The 14,301-nt window shown below is 45.1% G+C and overlaps 1 protein-coding gene across 1 annotated transcript in view; it reads right to left on the bottom strand.

Annotated features, from left to right (window-relative positions):
* Positions 1 to 8,954, bottom strand: part of RNF182 (ring finger protein 182) — a 42,378-nt gene extending 33,424 nt beyond the window's left edge. The window contains exon 1 of the mRNA XM_069960165.1: positions 8,871 to 8,954. The gene's annotated coding sequence lies outside the window, so the exon portion shown is untranslated. The remainder of the gene's footprint in view (positions 1 to 8,870) is intronic.
* Between the last annotated feature and the right edge of the window lie 5,347 nt (positions 8,955 to 14,301).

Below are 14,301 nucleotides of genomic sequence, written 5' to 3'. Positions count from 1 at the left end.
TCTCTCCACCATACTTCTCCCCCATGCTTCTCTCCACCATACTTTTCCCCCTGCTTCTCTCCTGTGCTTCTTTCCACCATACTTCTCTCCTGGGCTTCTCTCCTGGGCTTTTTTCCACCATACTTCTCCCCCCTGCTTCTCTCCTGTGCTTCTCTCCCCCATGCTTCTCTCCTGTGCTTCTCTCCACCATACTTCTCCCCCCTGCTTCTCTCTTCTTCTCTCCACCATACTTCTCCCCCCTGCTTCTCTCCCCTATGCTTCTCTCCTGTGCTTCTCTCCCCCGTGCTTCTCCCCCCTGCTTCTCTCCTGTGCTTCTCTCCACCACACTTCTCCCCCCTGCTTCTCTCCTGTGCTTCTCTCCTGAGCTTCTATCCACCATACTTCTCCCCCGTGCTTCTCCCCACCATACTTCTCCCCCTGCTTCTCTCCACCATACTTCTCCCCCTGCTTCTCTCCACCATACTTCTCCCCCCTGCTTCTCTGCTGAGCTTCTATCCACCATACTTCTCCCCCCTGCTTCTCTCCTGTGCTTCTCTCCACCATACTTCTCCCCCCTGCTTCTCTCCTGTGCTTCTCTCCACCATACTTCTCCCCCTGCTTCTCTCCTGTGCTTCTCTCCCCCATGCTTCTCTCCTGTGCTTCTCTCCCCCATGCTTCTCTCCTGTGCTTCTCTCCACCAAACTTCTCTCCCCCATCCCCAGGTTTCCCCCCCCCCCCCTTCCTTCTTACCTCCTCCGAGATGGTCGCCGCTGCTGTCCGCCTCACCTATTGGCCGCCCGTAGGGCCCGGACGTGCTCCTCCAATCAGCGAAGGCCGGGAGCGTGGTGCGCTGCGGCGGGCCGTAGCGCACACGTTGATTGGATGTGTGCATTACGGCCCGCCGCAGCGCACCATGCAACCACCCGCATTATAATCCGCCACTGATCACTGCGCATTGCTGGGGAACAAAACACAGGGGCACCATAGTTTGGGGAACTTTCCCCCCGGCACACCCGACCATGTGTCGCGGCACACTGGTTGAAAATCACTGGTATAGAGCATTATGTTTGTAGATACAATAGTTGAAAATGTTTGTGAGGGAAGCAAGCAAAACTTGTAGATCTATGGCCAACTTTAGACTCCCAGCAAAGCGGACATGTTTGTAGCTTTTACCTTACACACAAAAACACAGAAAAAAGCTTTTACCTTAGCCTGCTATAAAGCAGAGTTGGATGATTACATCATACACACTGGTGTAACCTTGTCACATTCCCCTGGAGATTTATAAGCTCATTATGAAGAGTTCACTAATAGGTATTTATGTCCCCATGGATATAGTAAGTGAAGCAAGAAAGAAAAGATGATGTGGAGAAAGAGGCAGATGGGGAAATTAGTGTACGATTGCATGCAATCCCCATTTATTACATGGAGTTTCATACTCCCATCTGCTTTCCTTTCTTTGTCTATATTGTGTGATTACTTTGAGCATACTTATTAAGATGAAATTCTGCTCTGTTTACACAACAAACTACAACTACAACAAATCCACATAGTATAAAACAAGCATACCAAGCTAGGGAAAATACCCATAAACCTTGAAATGTATCTATGTCGCTTAGAAACCCTCTAGAGATGGCAGATCTTTATATAATACGAGGTGACCGTCATCATTAGTTTTTTCCATTTCTAATTCCTATTTTTACTATGTCTCTGATGCAGACTTTGCTCTAATTTTCACTGTACTGTACTATAGTGTGTAAATATGTTGCAATGCTTGCTGTATCTGTATCACATTGAGTGGCTTTAGGTGGTTAACAGAGACTAACAAAGCATGTTGTATAGGTTAGGATTAGTCAAAGTAGGACTTTTCCAAGGGCCTATGCTCACAATAATAGGTGGTTTGCCACCACATTTGGTTCAGTAATAGAAAGGTTGAAGACAAGTTGTAAACTTAGGCCCTGTTCACACTACAGAGTCTGTGTAGAAACCCCCGTGCAGCTCTGAATCCTGCCTTCAATGTGTTTGAATGGGAGGGCTCGTGCACCTCCACTCTCCGAGCCTCTCCGCTTAAAGAATTGACATGTCAAAATTGTGACAAAACCCTCTCTCCTCTGTGACACGGCTCCATTGATTCTAATGGAGCCGCGTCACAGAGGGGAGGGCAGAACGTCACACTGGGGGTGGTGCTTCAGGTCGGGCCGGTGACCGGAAATAGACCAGCGCAATGCCCGGGACCGGGCCGTGGTTCAAACAAAAGGACCATGGCATCGGCAACCCCACGCCGCTCTATTGATGTAAAAAAACAACTTAAAACGATATACTTGCTGGTACATTCACTTTAAGCACAACAAGTGTGACTTTAAGTACAATCCATGACACCAGAGGGCAGCTGAGTAAGAGGCACTGAGGTAGCACAGACACTGAGTATTGTTTATCCTCGAGTGTTGAGTTCCAGCATGTTATGAGGGGTTCCTAATTCCCATTAAGTATAATATATTTTCATTAAATTTCAGTGTGTGTGTTCTTAAGTTTAAGTTTGTAGCTAATTTCTCCAGACCTTCAATGATTGGGACCCCCCCTTATTCCCACCAATGTTCAGATTTTGAATTAATTGGGTTGAATTTATGAAACAGTAAAGTGTTATAGTTTACAACTACTGTATGTGCGGATTTACATTCCCTTCATTAATTGTAAACAGATGGTTGTAATTTAGCATTAAAGGGGTAGTGCGGCGGTAAACAATTATTCACAGAATAACACACATTACAAAGTTATACAACTTCCCCGTGTCCCACCACCCCCACCCGTGTACCCGGAAGTGTGGTGCGCTATACATACCTGTCACGTGCCGACTCATCTCCGATCTTCAGTCAGCGATGTCGTCTTCGGCCAAATCCCTCCGTCCGTCCTGAGTGCCGGCCGCCCTCTGCCGCGTCATCGGCTGCTCAGCCCCGATTGGCTGAGCCAAACTGTGCTTAGCCAATCGCGGCTGAGCATCTGATGACGCTGAAGAGGGCGGCCGGCACTCAGGATGGAAGGAGGGATTCGGCCCGGCCGTCTGAAGACGACATCGCTGACTGAAGATCGGAGACAAGTCGGCACGTGACAGGTATGTATAGCGCACCACACTTCCGGATACACGGGTGGGGGTGGTGGGACACGGGCAGGGCCGGCCTTAGGGTAGATGGCGCCCTGTGCGAAACTTTCTTTCGGCGCCCCCCCCCCCCCGCCATGATACCCCATAAGTGCCAGACAACCCCCACAATCAAACCACAAATGTGGTGGGAGGCTGAAGGATTTAGATATGATAGACTAAATCCTACTACAATGAGCGCCACCTCTAAAGCCAAGCCCTCTAAACCACCCGACCCCTCTAAACCACCCGACAGGTGCCTCTGCGCCCTCCGTGGCTTTCCTGATTGGCGCTCCTGCACACAATTGTACACAGGGGCTTAGCTAGTTGTTCAGTCTAGGGACGGGCGAGCGAGTCTGAGTGGGCCCCCAACCGATTATGTTACCCATAGGGAACATAAGCAGGTTACCATGCCTATCTATCTAGTTGGGTGACCTCCATTATACTGAGTACAAGATGCTGGAAAGCTGGGTGACCTCCATTATACCGACTACTATACAAGATTTTGGGAAAGCTGGGTGACCTCCATATACTGACTACTATACAAGATGCTGGGAAAGCTGGGTGACCTCCATATACTGACTACTATACAAGATGCTGGAAAGCTGGGTGACCTCCATATACTGACTACTATACAAGATGCTAGAAAGCTGGGTGACCTCCATATACTGACTACTATACAAGATGCTGGAAAGCTGGGTGACCTCCATATACTGACTACTATACAAGATGCTAGAAAGCTGGGTGACCTCCATTATACCGACTACTGTACAAGATGCTGGGAAAGCTGGGTGACCTCCATATACTGACTACTATACAAGATGCTGGAAAGCTGGGTGACCTCCATATACTGAATACTATACAAGATGCTGGAAAGCTGGGTGACCTCCATTATACCGACTACTATACAAGATGCTGGAAAGCTTGGTGACCTCCATTATACCGACTACTATACAAGATTTTGGGAAAGCTGGGTGACCTCCATATACTGACTACTATACAAGATGCTGGGAAAGCTGGGTGACCTCCATATACTGACTACTATACAAGATGCTGGAAAGCTGGGTGACCTCCATATACTGACTACTATACAAGATGCTAGAAAGCTGGGTGACCTCCATATACTGACTACTATACAAGATGCTGGAAAGCTGGGTGACCTCCATATACTGACTACTATACAAGATGCTGGAAAGCTGGGTGACCTCCATTATACCGACTACTATACAAGATGCTGGGAAAGCTGGGTGACCTCCATATACTGACTACTATACAAGATGCTGGAAAGCTGGGTGACCTCCATATACTGAATACTATACAAGATGCTGGAAAGCTTGGTGACCTCCATTATACCGACTACTATACAAGATGCTGGGAAAGCTGGGTGACCTCCATATACTGACTACTATACAAGATGCTGGAAAGCTGGGTGACCTCCATTATACCGACTACTATACAAGATGCTGGGAAAGCTGGGTGACCTCCATATACTGACTACTATACAAGATGCTGGAAAGCTGGGTGACCTCCATATACTGACTACTATACAAGATGCTGGAAAGCTGGGTGACCTCCATATATTGACTACTTTACAAGATGCTGGAAAGTTGGGTGATCTCCATATACTGACTACTATACAAGATGCTGGAGAGCTGGATGACCTCCATTACACTGACATACAGGGTGCTGGAAAAACTGGGTGACCTCCATTATACTGACATACAGGATGCTGGAAAAACTGGGTGACCTCCATTATACTGACATACAGGATGCTGGAAAAGCTGGGTGACCTCCATTACACTGACATACAGGATGCTGGAAAAGCTGGGTGACCTCCATTACACTGACATACAGGATGCTGGGAAAGCTGGGTGACTGCCATAATACTGACTACTGATAAATCATTGCCAATCACAAATACCATATAATTTTATTAGCCCAGGCCCCAGGAAAGACTCCTTCCAGCGAGCAGCATATGGGAGTAGTATCAGTGCAGAGTACAGGCTGCTGCTGGCTCTGGTTCATAGCATGGACATTGGTCTGTCCCAGCACACTGAGGGATGTGGCTGCTGCTATGTCCCTAGGCTATTTTCACTTTAGGCCCACTCCCTCCTTTATCTCCCTCTCCTAACCTGATGCTTCTCAGCAGGGTAATGAAGGCTCTCTGTGCACTCAGTGTCGCACTCGCGGCCAGCGCCTGGGGGCGGGGCTTGTCGGCAGGGGGCGGAGCTTACCTGGACATACTGGGAACAGTAATTTACCGGGTCCCCAGTAAGCTGGTGGGCGGGAGCGCGTCCCTACTGGCTGCACATCTAACTGAGACATAGGAATCTCTAAGCTAGATGTGCTGAGTGCCTGCAGGAGAGCCCCAAAGCCAGCATGGGAGGAGGGGAGGCGGCCAGCTAGAGGGGGCACTCCGGCAGACACACAGCACATGTAACTTAGAGATTCCCATGTCTAACTTATATGTGCAGCTCTCTGTCTGCCAGAGCGCCCCCTAGCTGGCCAGGAGTGATGCGCCCTGTGCAATTGCACAGGTCGCACACCCCAAAGGCCGGCCCTGGACACGGGGAAGGGGGCCATTCACAGACATAATATACATTACAAAGTTGTATAACTTTGTAATGTGTGTTATTCTGTGAATAATTGTTTACCGCCGCACTACCCCTTTAAGGGCAGATTGTCTCACACCCTATGCTAGTGAACTAGTGCAATATTGTAGCTGAAATCTATGCTAGTGAGGTGCACGGGCAACAGGGGCTAAAGTGGCTGATTTATTAAGAGGCCTGTGATGCTTAAGAAACCTCCTAAATGTAACACCAGCAGAATTTTACTAAAGACCAACCTGTAAAAGCTGATTAGTAGAGATCCAGCTAGTATGGAGTCTTTAGGACAAAAATATGCATGAAACTTAGCAAAAGTTCCTTGCAGTAAGTGAGTCAGTGTCTATCAACAATTCTTTGCTAATCAGCGTTTTGAAAGTGCTGATAAATTACAAAGCACTTTTGTAATACTATGTTACTGAGTTTACACATTCTGATTTAGGAGGCTGTACACTGAGGTGCTAAGTACTAGTTCAGTTCTTTATGGACATCTTGTAGCAATGTTATTATTGTGCACTGTTTATTTATTTTGTGCGAGTCTGACTGTCTCTAGAATAAGTCTATGTTCCCTCAATGTAAGCTCCGCAGGAATCACGACCGTTGTTACAACGACCGTGATTCCCACGGAACTCACGTAGTCCTGCCTTTTAGGGAATCCCGGGTATACACTCCGGCCGGGATCCCTAGCAGTGCCGTAGAAAACTGACAAGTCTGTTATCTGCGGCCGCTATTCATTGAATAGCGGCTGCAGAAAACCCTGTCAGTGCACACTATGAAGCAAGCGGCTGAGGCGGGCGCGCACTGAACGACCAGTCTCTTACAGTTTGTGCACATAGCCAACGACAGTTATCAATAGTCAGTAAGAGGTTAATTATATTTTTACTAGGAGGTTTGTAGTTACAAAGTGATACCATAGTAGTGAAACTTACACATTTTTTCAAGCTGTAAATGCAAAAAATAGAAGCCTGATTATTATGCACAGCATCAGGTTTAACACCTCAAACCTGAAAGTGTTACGCTGCTGTTTGCTGCATCTGTATCCAAGCAAGATGTACAAGTGATCTGCAGAGACTTAACATACATAGCAGGGGTTATGGGACCTGCTGTATATAGGGACTAACGCAGATGGGATTGTTTTTTTGCTAGCCAATTCCCATTGCTCTACACCTGACTAAGAGATAGCACATAATGTTACTGCAAAGATAGATAGATAGATAGACAGATAGATAGATAGATATTGAAGCTTTTTATTTCCATTCTACGACTTAAATTCAGCACCAAACCACAACAAAGCTGCTTTAAGGTAACTGTCCAGCTCTCCCATGGTTCAACTTACCCAGACAGACTGATATCACCATAAGGTCCTACCGACATCCAAGTTTGGTTAAGGTCTGAGTGTTTTAGCCATAACATAGATGCTAAAATGCACCCGTATTACAGCTGACCCTAAAGTAACCATGCCCACACCATAGATGATGTGCTGCCTCTTACATCTTAAGGTACATGGTTAGTTTACTTCTGCATCAGATTTCTGCTACTGTAAAAAATAAAAAAATTGCTTCCCATCAAATCAAGAGTCAAAATGGTGGAAATTTTGACAAACCCCACAGTCCCAAAGGACCCTCAGTCATGTGACAGATCTCACAGAGTGCTGTGGCTTTCATTATTAGCAAAAGATACCAAAATTGACGAGTTAAATTCATTAACTAAAAATTATTTCCTTGTTTTAACCCTGACATCTCAGATAAATCAATCAGTTCTGAATCAAAATTGACTTTGAGTAATATTTTGACATTTAGAGAACACGTTTAATACAAAGATACCAAAAAATAAGAATACGTTACAAGCAATCAAAATGCAGAAGAAGATACTACAGTACTAAGCATTGAATGGTATTAAAATTGCATAGGCAGATACAATTTCTGTACACCAGTGTCTGCTGTCAACTACTTTGAACATAGTAATGTAATGAAAGTAACTAATACTACTACTTGTTGTTATTATTTAAAAAAATCTTCTTATATGGGGATTTATTACTCTCCCTATATATGTTGGGTTTACCTTTCATTTCTCCCAAAACCATACATATGGCTGACAAAAGTGTTCTAGCATGTATGTGTGTCTGAGAAATTAGACACTAAACCCCACTGGGCATAGGGACTAGGGCATTTGGGGCTAAGATAGAGAGACCTGTGCATTCAGAAAAGTGTCAATAGCAAAGAATCTAGACTTATCTGCCCTGGAACAATGATAGCCGGACAAAAGCAACTGGTCCACTTTTTTTTAGCTCAGTGCCACACAAGCAACAGGTGGTAATATAATAAAAACAAAGTAATCCAAAACATATTATGTTCTTGTAAAAACTTTAAATCAATTCTCTTTATATGGACTGATTTACGATTACGAAAACCTCAAGGTTTTCTATGCTTATCACACCAAGCAGGAAAATCCTTGTGAATGAGAGAACACTAAAGTGACACAGAACCCAAGTGCAGTAAACGTATTCTAGGGTCTTGTGTAGGCATAATAAACCATCATAAATCAGATGAAGCCTCCTTTGTGTGGAGTGAAATGTACACAGTGATAAGGGAGCGTGGCAGCACAGAGCACACAGCGTCCTTTGTTCCAGGTAAGCCAGTCTTCAGTATGAATCTTGTCTACTAGACATTTAGTTAAGGTGTACAAGTATTGACGGACAGCACACAACACCAATACCTATAATCACCCCAGCCATATACTTTGTGGTACAGCCTATTGCCTCGATGACATTAATGCTATTCAGTGGTGACTTTATACAACTAGTGATTGTATAATAAAATACACAAGGACAATGGAAAACAGCTTATTCTGGATAAACACTACCAACGTAGTATAGTTAAATTGAAAACACTTATTATTAGTAATAATCATCATCCTCATCATCAATCATCATCATCATTATATCATAACAACAAGAGTACACTGTTTCCTTCTCATCCATGCACAATCCTTCCTGTCTCTATGTGTACAGCCCTTGCTGCAGTATTGGCTGCCTGCACTGACAAAGCCCAGATACACAGGGAGCCACTTTGTACACAGTAGGCAGAGGTAAAGGGCCACCACCATACAGCGCCTCATAACAAAGCCACAGGTATTAAAATAAAGGATTGATTTACCTGGGGCTAGGGCTGGATAAATGCACACAGCTGTATCTGCTCCTCCTCCTCTCCCTGTGTTGTCCCCATCAGCATCTGAGAAGTGAAGCTTTGTTACTACTACACAGTAGACTGGGCAGCTCCTGGAAGAAGTCACTATAGCAACAGACCGCCTAAAGACTCCGGCACTGTGCAGCAGCTTTACCCCCTCCTGAGTTCATTCAAGAATTCCCATTGAGTAAGGAATGGAGGCTGCAGGCGGAGCCACCATCCTGGCTACAACACTGATTGGCTTTAGGCTGCAGAGCTGCTATGATGATGATGCTAGAAATAGGACTCAGGGGCATGGTACTGCAGCCAATAAATGGTAATTGCATCGTACAGAATAGATGATAGGTCACATGATCCTGCATTGTCATTCCATACTTTCAGTAAATCTCGTCATTAACAAGACAACAGGCGTTTACATTAATAAATCATTTATAATAAAGTCCAATGTGAAATAAAATGCAAAAACACCAGAGGACTGTACATGAAAGGTGCAAATCTAAAATGAAAAGGTATATAGAGTAAAACCTCTCTAAAAGTCATCCACATTGAAAAGACTACTCCTTTATTCAGACCTGATTTGAAGTGATGAGTTTTCAGTTCATAATACATGGTGCATAGTAACCATTTTCTTTGAGAATACACCCCTTAGAAAACCACTTTTCAGTGCAATACTCAGTGTAGAGCATGTTTGCATGTTTAAACCATATATCATTTAAAGCACAGCCCAGATGGCATATAACCTTAAAGGGAATCTGTCAGCTCCCAGGCCCTTCCTAAGGTGTTGGCAGTCCCCTAGTAAGCATGGTGCCTTTTGGTAACTTTACATGCAGTGGATTATGCACAATGTCACATCTCCTGCTGTACTGAAGAGTTAAAGAGGAGTTGCTTGTGCCACACTCTGGAACTCCTCACCACTCCTCCCTCCTCTTCATGAATAATCAATGCTGCCCAGCCTCCTGCTCGCTCAGCTGAAAGCCAGTGTCTCTGATTGCAGATCAGTCCTCTGTAGGCAGGTGAAACAAACACTCAGATATAGTTGGATCTCTCAACCCAAATGTGTTGGAGCTGTGCTCGAGGGGTAACTCACCTGTCTAGACACCTGCCAGCAGTTCATTCTCTGGTTTAAATCCCCTGATATAAATGAAAAAGAGGTCTTTTTTTCCCTTTTTATTATCATATCATTTTTAAGGCTATGTTCACACACAGTATTTTTGCTCAGTATTTTGCAACCAAAAACAGGAGTGGATTGAAAACATAGAGAGGCTATAGAAACACTGTTGAAATTGAGCAGATGGCCGTCATTTAATGGCAATTATTGGCTGTTGCTTTAAAATAACAATAATTATGTGCCATAAAGTGGCTACCAACCACTCAATTTCAGCAGTGTGTTAACATAGCTTTTCTGACAAAAATACTGAGCCAAAACACTGTGTGTGAACATAGCTTTAACAAGAGTGTGGCACAAACAACTTCTCTTTGACTCTTCATTACAGTAGGAGACCTGAGATTGTACATAATCCACAGCACGGACAAATTACCAAAAGTCACCGTGCTCACTAGGGGACTATCAGCACCTTAGGTAGGGCCCAGGAGCTGACAGATTTCCTATAAGCTATAGTGAAATATGTGGTGCACATAGAATAATATAAAGTAAGTCAGTGTTAAAAGAAAAACAATGTGTGTCTCCTGCCCTGGTAGATACCTATCATGGTTGGAATACCGCCAACTAAAGATGTTCCTTAATTCACCTTAATTAAGTGGTTGTCAGGAGCAATGGCTTCATTTTTCTTCAGTTTGGAGAAATCAGCCCCTTCAAATGATTACAGTTTACAGGTAAAGAGGTTTTCCAGGCAACATTTACTGATCGGTAGGGTGGCTACACTACACAGTATATTTAGTTTGTCTCCGTTTATTGTGTAGCAACGGTGATGTGCAACTTTAGCTCGGCTCCTATTCACCTGAACGTGAGCTGAGCTGCAGTTATAGGTCGCCACCACTACACAATGACCGGAGGCAAACTCTGTTCACTGTGTATAGCTGTGGATAGCTCTTCAGTACATTTTGCATGTTTTCTGTATGAATGACTGTATGTTGCTTGCTCCAGAACTGGATCAAATAAAAATCTTTATGTCTCAGCACTTGGCAATAAAACCGCCAATGTTGTTTATAAACAGGCTCTTGTATTCAAATGAGCATAATAAAAGGATCAGACAATATTTAGTATTCTCTTGAAATGTATTAAATCTCAAAAAATGCAGTTTAACAAACAGGAACAATTTGGACATTTGTAGCAAAATATCAACACCCACGAGTGTGGACACAATAAAAGGGCTTCGTCTTCAAGTCCGGAATGAAGTCTGTGTGTCCTGTGCGGCAGAGACCTCCTGAACAGGTGGGACGCCAGTAGCTGGCCTAGTCACGCTACGTTTCGGAGGCCAAACCCTCCTTTGTCAAGTGTCAAGTTTGACACAGGAGGGTTTGGCCTCCGAAATGCAGCCCCAGAATGCAGGGAGAAGAAAGCAATGTGAGACTGTGCTGGTTCAGGTCTCCTGCACCGGAATGCCCGGGACTATGCCAGTCCAGGTCTTTATGGTAGAGATGAGCGAGTAGTGAAATATTCAACTTTCGAGAATTCGAATCGAATAGGCACCGATATTCGACTATTCAAACGAGTATTCGATCCCATTATAGTCTATGGGAAAAAAAATTCGACCACTTGGAGGTTACCAAGTCCCCCATGAAACCTCCCTAAATGATGCAATCATCTCCGGAATGACACTGGGACATTAGGGGGAGCATGCCTGGGTGCACCCAACACCCCAAAATCGCAGTATAATGCCACTCTCTGCAGTTGCAAAGGAAAAATATTTGCGAACGCTTTACGAACATTTATGGCAGTGGTCACACATTTTGTTCGTATTTCTTGCGCAGTGTTGCATAATTCCAATGTGCGTCCGCAGAGCGTCATGTTATTCGCGCGTATCATGCGTAATGCTGTACGAACGTTACTGAAACAGTATGTATGACGTGCCTTTTTCTGGGCTGCTGGAACAATATGTATCACGTGCCTTTTACTGGGCTTCTGAAACAGTATATATCAAGTGCCCTTAGTGGGCTACTGGAACAATATGTAAAACGTGCCCTTAGTGTTGTTTAACAGGGACACTATAAGTCACTTGTACACACAGGGTACTGTAATGAATACACCTGCTGATGCTGCTGTTATATCTTCTATTTCTTAGCACTGAGAAGTGCTTTTGATTCAGAGATTACTTTTTCGCTGGATCTTAGCCCTGAAAAGGACTTTTGGGTTCTGTAGTAAGCCTGCCTAACCAAAACTTTACTAAAACCTATCTCTCCTGACTGCAAGATCTTTTCCTGGCTAGGTTGAAAGCTCATCTGTGGTCGAGAGGCGTGAGCCAAGTATTTAAGATTCAAGGTCATGTGGTTCAGCTATCCAATGAGGGAAGACGCCATTTTCACGCTGCGTGTGTACTCCCAGGGTCCCTCACGGCCTCCTTGCATAGTGATTGGATTAAAAAAAGCACCAACTGCGATGGGAGGGCTTTTGAATGTTTCCCGCGTATTTGCCTCACTACTCGATTAAATTCGAATCTTTCGAATACCGCAATATTCAATCGAATACCATCTCGATCGAATCGTATTTGCTCATCTCTACTTTATGGAAACATCCACACACTAAAAACATTATGTGTATTCTGGTCCTGGGGGTTGGAGTTGGGGATGCAATGCCAACAGCAGGTGACTATGTGTATGCTGACCCCGGGGGGAGAATTAGGGGGGTGATGCGCTGTAGAGTATGACACAATTCAGCTCTGCTACATCATGTGTAAACGTGCTAGGGGGATGCCTGGTGCAATACATACTGGGGTGATGTGATCAGTGAAAAAAGGATACAGATGTAAAAATGGGTCTAATCACAGATGGTTTATCACGGATCATGGATTTAGCTAGCAGACTAAAATGTCTGTCCATAAAAATCACTGGATTTGTAAATGAGGCCTAAGGCTTTACACACACGGAATTATCTGACAGATTTTTTTTAAAAGAGGAGAAATCTCAGTCTTACCTTTATAACCTGTTCCCTGTTTATAGTCTGTTCCTGGTTTGGGCTTCAATCACCTGTCAGATAAATCTGTGTGTGTAAATGCAGCCTTATGCTAAGTTTACACGAGGCGATTATTGGCCCGATCGTACGATTAACGATTTCGAAGTGACGATTTTTTTTAATAACGATCAGCGTTTAGACGGTACGATATATCGTACGGAAAAATCGTTTTGCGATCGCGCGCCCGCAGCCCGGCCCGCCCGCAGCTTGCCCCCGCAGCCCCCTGCGCCGCCCCGATCGCCACCCCTGCCTCTCCGATCGCCAACCCCGCCGCCGCCGCTCCGATCGCCACCCCGCCGCCGCTCCGATCGCCCCCCCGCCGCCGCTCCGATCGCCCCCCCCCAAGGCACTTTCTGCCTCGTACGCCCGGGGGGGCGGGGAGGAGGTGTGGAGGGGGCGGAACGGGGGGTGCGGACTCAGAGTCCGCACGATATATCATTGCTTTGTGTTAAAGATACGCCGGAAACCTATCCAGCTCTCAGCTGGCGTAGGTCTCCTGCCGTGCGCACCGGCTCACACGTGATTTATATAGAGGCAGTCCGCCTCTACATAAATCTCCGTAGCGCCGGAGATGCGGGGACATTTTTAAGTCCGGCATAAAAAATTTTGGACTTAATAAATGTCCCCCAATGTTTCCACACAGTATTTTGGTCAGTATTTTGCAACCAAAACCAGGAGTGGAGTGAAAAAACAGAAAGGCAATGTTCACACACTGTTAATTCTGAGTGAATGGCCGCCATTTAATGGCAAAAAATGGCAGTTAGTTTAAAACAATGGTGGTTGTTTTGAAATATTGTAAGTTTTTTGCCATTAGATGGTGGTTATCCACTTAATTTCAACAGTGTATCAATATAGGCTCTCTGTGTTTTTACTCCACTCCTGGTTTTGGATGCAAAATACTGACCAAAATACTAAGTAATAATACTGTGTGAGAACATAACCTTAGGCTGCATTTCCATTAATACAGTCAGATTGCTACTGGCAACATTGGAAGTAAACAGGGGTGTGGTTTTCACAGCGTTCGGATTGCAAACTGAGTGCATATGTGGAAACCCAACCCAAGACTTTAGTAATCAAAAGTAAATGCAACCCTAAAGTGACTGTACCACCAGGCCCAGGCTGAAGCACTGGAGGCGGGCCGACCTACCCTTAGTGGGAGGAAACCCCTGCCCCTCTATGATAGGGTTCCATTGATTCTAATGGAGTCACGTCATGGAGGGGCTGGGGTTTCTTCCCACTGGGGGTGGGTCGGCCCGCCTCCAGTGCCTCATC

The sequence above is a fragment of the Dendropsophus ebraccatus genome, chromosome 2 (genome assembly GCF_027789765.1).
Source record: "Dendropsophus ebraccatus isolate aDenEbr1 chromosome 2, aDenEbr1.pat, whole genome shotgun sequence".
NCBI lineage: Eukaryota > Metazoa > Chordata > Amphibia > Anura > Hylidae > Dendropsophus > Dendropsophus ebraccatus.
The sequence above is the reverse complement of the archived record's forward strand: the minus strand, read 5'-3'. Positions and strand labels throughout refer to the sequence as shown.